Below are 7,482 nucleotides of genomic sequence, written 5' to 3'. Positions count from 1 at the left end.
ATATCCCACTTAAGTTGGGCTAGCCTCTTTCTGGGGGTTCCATACTCTGGGACTTTATGTCCATAACGATGTCATGCTTGCTTTTGGTACTCCGGAGAAACAAATTTTGATTGAACCTATATTTGCCCAATGGATACAATCTGCTCATGGTAAAACTTCCTATGGGTTCGATATACTTTTATCTTCAACGAACAGTCCGGCGTTCAATGCGGGACGAAGCATATGGTTGCCTGGTTGGTTAAACGCTGTAAATGAGAATAGTAATTCTCTATTCTTAACAATAGGCCTGGAGACTTCTTGGTTCATCATGCTATTGCTCTTGGTTTACATACAACTACTTTGATTTTAGTAAAAGGTGCTTTGGATGCGCGTGGTTCTAAGTTAATGCCTGATAAAAAAGATTTTGGTTATAGTTTTCCTTGTGATGGCCCGGGACGAGGCGGAACTTGTGATATTTCCGCTTGGGACGCATTTTATTTGGCAGTTTTCTGGATGTTAATACCATTGGATGGGTTACTTTTTATTGGCATTGGAAACACATTACACTATGGCAGGGTAATATTTCACAGTTTAATGAATCTTCTACCTATTTGATGGGATGGTTAAGAGATTATCTATGGTTGAACTCTTCACAACTTATCAATGGATATAACCCTTTGGTATGAATAGTTTATCAGTCTGGGCATGGATGTTCTTGTTTGGACATCTTGTTTGGGCTACTGGATTTATGTTCTTAATTTCTTGGCGCGGTATTGGCAGGAATTGATTGAAACTTTGGCATGGGCTCATGAACGTACACCTTTGGCTAATTTGATTCGATGGAGAGATAAACCAGTGGCTCTTTCCATTGTGCAAGCAAGATTGGTTGGACTAGCCCACTTTTCCGTAGGTTATATATTTACTTATGCAGCCTTCTTAATTGCCTCTACATCGGGCAAATTCGGTTAATTGAATTCTTTATTATATATATCTGGCAAGAATCTCATTTCCTTCTATAGGGAAGAGAAGCCACTTATACATCTAGGATCCGACTTCTATCATTGATGCTAATAGCAAATTAACCATTATGGCAAGGAAAAGTGTTATTCAGAGGGAAAAGAAGAGACAAAAAATTGGAACAGAAATATCATTTGATTCGCCGATCCTCAAAAAAAGAAATAAGCAAAGTTCCGTCGTTAAGTGAGAAATGGGAAATTCATGGAAAATTAGAATCACTACCGCGTAATAGTGCACCTATACGTCTTCATCGACGTTGTTTTTCGACCGGAAGACCGAGAGCTAATTATCGAGACTTTGGATTATCTGGACACATACTTCGGAAATGGTTCATGCATGTTTCTTGCCGGGTGCAACAAGATCCAGTTGGTAAGGATTTCCAATTATCTTCATTTTTTTCATTTTATTATCAAGCGATCATAGGAGGGTCCCTTTACCGTTATGTATAAATGGTTTATTCTATTTATATAGATATGGTGTAAGGGACGCATTCCATCTTTGTTTTTGTTCATTAGTTATCAATTCTTTTCTTTATCGCGGAGTAGAGCAACTTGGTAGCTCGCAAGGCTCATAACCTTGAGGTTACGGGTTCAAATCCCGTCTCCGCAACTTTTTGAATTTGATAAAAAAACAAGGTTTCAAGAAGAAGGGCATTATACGCAGTAAATTCTATGGCATTTTTCATACTATGACTATTAAATACATAGGGCGGATAGCGGGAATCGAACCCGCGGTCTTCTCCTTGGCAAAGAGAAATTTTACCATTCGACTATATCCGCGTTTTCATTGTACTTGATATGCGATTCTATTTATACAGAGATGGGCCTGATATTCTATATAGGGATATAGGGATAATGAAAAAGAAATTTAGATAATAGATATTGTCTCCCAAATAAAATATTTTCTATTACTATTCATTTTTATCAAGAATTCCCATTTCTATTATTACATTTCTATTATTATATATGGTTTTTTTCTATATATCTATATAATTGAATTGAAATTATCATTCTATCGAATATTTTGATTTACTTTTTTCTAAAAAAGTAAGTTCCTATTAATAAAAAATTATATTTATCTATATAGAGATACAGATAGATATTCTATATTATTAAATACTAGACGACGTATAAATAGATTTATAGTATTTCATTTGAATATTCTATTCATATCATATTAATATGAATAGAATATTCAAATGAATTCAAATTTTTATAGTTCATTTTTTCTATTTTATTTCTTTTAGTTTTCACAATGTACCACCATATAAGTATAAGATATAAGATTTTTCCAATAGAAGAAGTTTACTCCCCCTTAGAATGTAATGTGTTTATAGTTTTTCTTTTTTTTTTTTAGGAACTGATCTATTCCCTTTATGGCTGACAATCCGAAAGAATTCTGAGGGAGGGGTCATTTCATTTTTAATCTAGAATAAAAAGAACTTCAAGAAATGAGAGAATTAAGAATACCCACTAGAAACACTAATCCAATCCATAATGATGTACCGGAAAATAGAACATTTTTGTTATTTGACCAACCTTCAGGAGAAGCAAATACAACAGGTACACTAATCAATAAAATAAATGAAATAGCAATTAATGCAAAAACAGCTAATTGGAGAAGCAATAGTCATGTTTCTAATCCTCCAATTTACCAACAAAAGAACTTTACCATTTGATCCCTCAACCCCTGGATGCCTTTCTTAATATTCATTGAAAAAAAAAATTTGTAAATGGAAAAACGCAGAAGGGTTTTATCATGAATTCATTGATTTTGTTTATTATCAACCCTTTTGAGGCTTGGATCGAGGATAGTTTTTTTACTTCACAAAAAGGCAATGCTGGATTTTGTACCTATATACATACCGATAGAAAACTAAACCAATAAATTCACATTGAATATCTTTCCTAGGGTCGATAAAAGGGTATCAATTCAAATACTCATGGTCTACTCAGTGGAATAAAGATAAAAAAATATATATATTAGCTTTTGGAGAGATGGCTGAGTGGTTGATAGCCCCGGTCTTGAAAACCGGTATAGTTTGAAACAAAGAATTATCGAGGGTTCGAATCCCTCTCTCTCCTTTTTCTCGATGAATAGATTTGTTTATTTTCTTAGTTTCTATCGAATCTTTTTTTCGGACTGGGCTATATATCCTCAACATCCCGAAAAAAAGATTCGATAGAAACTAAGAAAATAGGAAATATAAATTCTTCTTTACGACTCGCTCTACTCAACCAAATATTTATAGTAAAAAAAAGGGATTTCTACTTCATTGGATCTCACGTCTCAATTAAGAGGAGTCATGGAAAGAACAGGTTCAAAATCGCGATCAATTCCTTTTTCAAATCCTGCGGCAGCTGCGCGAGCTCTTCCCGCGTGCCATAAATGGCCTACAAATAGAAAGAATCCTAGAACAAAATGAGAAGTAGCTAACCAACTTCTAGGAGAAACATAATTGACTGCATTAATCTCTGTAGCTACGCACCCACGGAATTTAATGAACCTAAAGGAGCATGAGTCATATATTCCGCAGAACGACGTTCTTGCCAAGGCTGGTATATCTTTTTTCAGTCTACTCAAGTCTAAACCATTAGGACCCCTTAGAGGTTCTAACCAAGGAGCACGCAAATCCCAAAAACGCATAGTTTCTCCGCCAAAAATAACTTCTCCAGTCGGGGAACGCATTAGATATTACCTAAACCTGTAGGTCCTTGAGCAGATCCTACATAGCCCCAAGACGTTGGTCTCTAACTAGAAAAGTAAATGCTTGAGCTTGAGAAGCTTCTGGACCAGTGGGCCCATAAAACTCACTAGGATAAGCGGTATTATTTAAACCAGACAAAGCAACAAGCAATAAAACCAAAAACAGATAAAGCACCTAAACTATAAGATAAGTAAGCTTCTCCAGACCATACAAGTGCACGCCGAGCCCATGCAAAGGGTTTGGTTAAGATATGCCAGATTTCCACCAAGTATACAAATGGAACCCAACCATACATGCCCTCCAATAATATCTTCCAAATCGTCCACACTAACAATCCACCCTTCGCCCCCAAAAGGCGATTTTAATAAATATCCAAATAGATTACTTGGACTAAGGGTCAAATTGGTTATTTTTCTTACATCTCCCCCCCCCGGAGCCCATGTATCATATATACCTCCAAAATAAAGAGCCTTGAATACTAGAAGAAAAGCACCTATACCTAACAAGATTAAGTGAATACCAAAAATTGTAGTCATTTATATTTCTATCTTTCCATACATAACCGAAGAACGGAAAAGATTCTTCAAGAGTCTCAGGTCCCAGAAGTGCATGATAAATACCGCCAAAGCCCAATACTGCAGAGGAAATTAAGTGAAGTACTCCAGACACAAAGTATGGAAAAGTGTCTATAACTTCCCCCCAGGACCTACTCCCCAACCTAGAGTAGCTAGGTGGGGAAGCAAATTAAACCTTGTTCATACATGGGCTTCTCGGGTACGAAATGAGCCACTTCAAAAAGGTTCATTGCTCCGGCCCAGAATACTATGTAATCCAGCATGGGCTACATGGGCCCCTATAGTTTACCAGATAAATTGATAAGTCGGGCATTCCCGGCCCACCAAGCGAAACCGGTAGTTTCCTGGTCACGACCAGTTAAGCTAAAGTTCCATTAAAGAGCGTTTCCACGTGGTAGAACCTCCTCAGGGAATATTAAGGTTTTCATGAGGCTGATCTTGAGCTGCCATCCACGCACGAATACCTTCGTTTAAGAGAATATTTTTTGTGGTAGAAGTCTCAAATTCAGGATCTTCCGCTGCGCGGATTTCTTGAGAAACGAAGTCATAAGCACGTAGGTTCAGGGCCAAACCGACTACCCCAAGAGCACTCATCCATAAACCAGTTACTGGTACAAATAACATAAAGAAATGTAACCAACGTTTATTGGAAAAAGCAACCCCAAAGATTTGGGACCAAAAGCGATTAGCAGTAACCATTGAATAAGTTTCTTCAGCTTGGGTTGGGTTAAAAGCACGGAATGTATTTGCGCCATCACCATCTTCAAATAAAGTATTTTCTACGGTTGCACCATGAATAGCGCATAGTAGTGCAGCGCCCAATACACCAGCAACTCCCATCATATGAATGGGTTTAATGTCCAATTATGAAATCCTTGGAAAAAGAGGATGAATCGAAATATAGCTGCTACACCAAAACTTGGAGCAAAGAACCAACCAGACTGACCCAGTGGATAAATAAGGAATACAGAAACAAAAACTGCAATTGGACCTGAGAATGCGATTGCATTATAAGGTCGCAATTGAACAGATCGAGCAAGTTCAAATTGACGTAACATGAAACCTATTAATCCGAAAGCACCGTGGAGAGCAACAAAAGTCCACAGACCGCCTAACTGACACCAACGGGTAAATCTCCCTGTGCTTCAGGACCCCACAGTAACAACAAAGAGTGTGCTAAACTATTAGCGGGAGTGGAAACTGCAGCGGTTAAGAAGTTGCAGCCTTCTAAATAAGAACTTGCCAAGCCGTGAGTATACCATGAAGTTACAAAGGTCGTACCTGTAAACCAACCCCCCAAGGCGAAATAGGCGCAAGGAAAGAGTAATAGACCGGACCAACCCACAAAAACGAAACGGTCCCTCCGCAACCAGTCATCCATAATATCAAATAAATCATTTTCATCTTTGGTAAATTTACCAAGAGCTATAGTCATAGCGATCCTCCTATTCAACTACTTCAACCATTTCCCAACACCTCATAGAGCATTTTCAGAGATGGGACGGACCTTGATCATTTATCTCTATTCATTTCTCTCTCTATATATATATAGAATATATAAGTATACTTTCCCTTGTTTTCTAATCGGTTTCGAATAAAAAATCATTTATGGGTCTATTGATATCTAGGGCAAATCATGAACTCGATGTGGTTATTCCTTATCTATTCTTAAAAATCTTCCAAGTCATCAATCATAAAATCTGCTATGACTCCAAAATCCGATAGAAATTTTTTTTTCAGAACTGTTCAAGAAACAAATGATCCCCTGTTTCACTTCTTATACCTAGCGGATCTTCAGACATATTTCTCTCCTTCATCAAAGAAACTTATTCTTGAAGTTTGGTTGTGAATTGACTTCTATTTTGTCTAGGAAACTACTGGTAGGATCATAGGTTTTCTAAATTTCTATTTCATTTACAGTTTTTTCTTTAGTATTTCATTTTTTTTTATAAATACTATAATAAAAAGAAAAAAACTGTAATTGAAAGTTTTTGTCTCATATATAGAATTGCTGGAAAAATATCGTACACATCGATATGAAAAGAAACTATTTGATATGTGAAGACATAATTTATGTATTTTTCTATTATTTCTATAAGATTCTATCTAATCTTATAGAAATAATAGAAATTTATGGAAAAAAATATGTTTTCATTTTAATTTTAAAAAAACTTGTTTGGTGGAACTTGAAATTCGTATTAAGGCCCTTCTGAGTAAAGAAAAGGCATAACCTTTTTCTTAGTTCAGAAACAAGAAGATTTCATTGGAAATATTCAGAGTTTCTTAGGGAGTCTAAACGAAAAAAGTCTTAAAAAGAAAAAAAATTGTTCGAATTGAATCTTTATCAAATTTGAATATCAGAATAGTAGATATAATATAATTCAACGGGTTAGGTCACTTACTTTTTTTATTTTTCCATTATTGAATTTTACACTTTTTCTTTTTTATTACAAATAGAAACTTTTTCAAAATATCAAGAATCTTTTTATTCTTCCTTCAAATAGAAAGACTATTGCTTTTGAAAAAAAAAGTAAAAAGCCCCTTATCGGATTTGAACCGATGACTTACGCCTTACCATGGCGTTACTCTACCACTGAGTTAAAAGGGCCCTTTTTCTTTCTTTCAATTCTAAATAAGGGAACTAGCATGACTAGTACATATATTTGTTACTGTGTATACTTATTCTATAAATTATATAAATTATTTCTATAAATTTATATAAATTATATAAATTAAATGATATAAATGGGATTAGAATACATGTACATCAATATCTATTATTTGTATAATGACTCATCAAAGAACAAAAAATTGGATTTACCTAGTGAATAGAATATAGTTAAAAAAAAGAATTGATTAAGATTGGATTTGATCCATATCAAATATATTATTTCAAAATGGATTCTTGAAGTCATTCTAATCATAACACTAAATTCTTTTTATTGATACATAAATGTACTCACAAAATAAAATATTTCATCGAAACATTGATAAAATCGAATCATTGATAAAATGGATTCAATATGTTCTGTCCCCTAAACCAAATTTTTATTTTTTTATTGAAAAATTCTATTTCCAAAGTTTTTTTTCTTAGTATTAGATATAAATCTACCTATCGAATCTTAGTATTAGTAATAAATGATAGAAATGAAGTTTTAACCTCTCGTCCTTTGCAACAAACGAATCATTCCTGTGAAGAATTTT

The 7,482-nt window shown here is 34.9% G+C and overlaps 1 non-coding gene across 1 annotated transcript; it reads right to left on the bottom strand.

Moving 5' to 3' along the window:
* Positions 1 to 6,814: 6,814 nt before the first annotated feature.
* TRNAT-GGU (transfer RNA threonine (anticodon GGU)) lies at positions 6,815 to 6,886 on the bottom strand. Its single transcript has one exon. It is a non-coding gene; the product is annotated as a tRNA-Thr (tRNA).
* Positions 6,887 to 7,482: the final 596 nt, after the last annotated feature.

This window comes from Vigna unguiculata, unplaced genomic scaffold, assembly GCF_037176805.1.
Source record: "Vigna unguiculata cultivar grain cowpea cultivar isolate G323 ecotype 2 unplaced genomic scaffold, ASM3717680v1 ptg000187l, whole genome shotgun sequence".
NCBI lineage: Eukaryota > Viridiplantae > Streptophyta > Magnoliopsida > Fabales > Fabaceae > Vigna > Vigna unguiculata.
The sequence above is the reverse complement of the archived record's forward strand: the minus strand, read 5'-3'. Positions and strand labels throughout refer to the sequence as shown.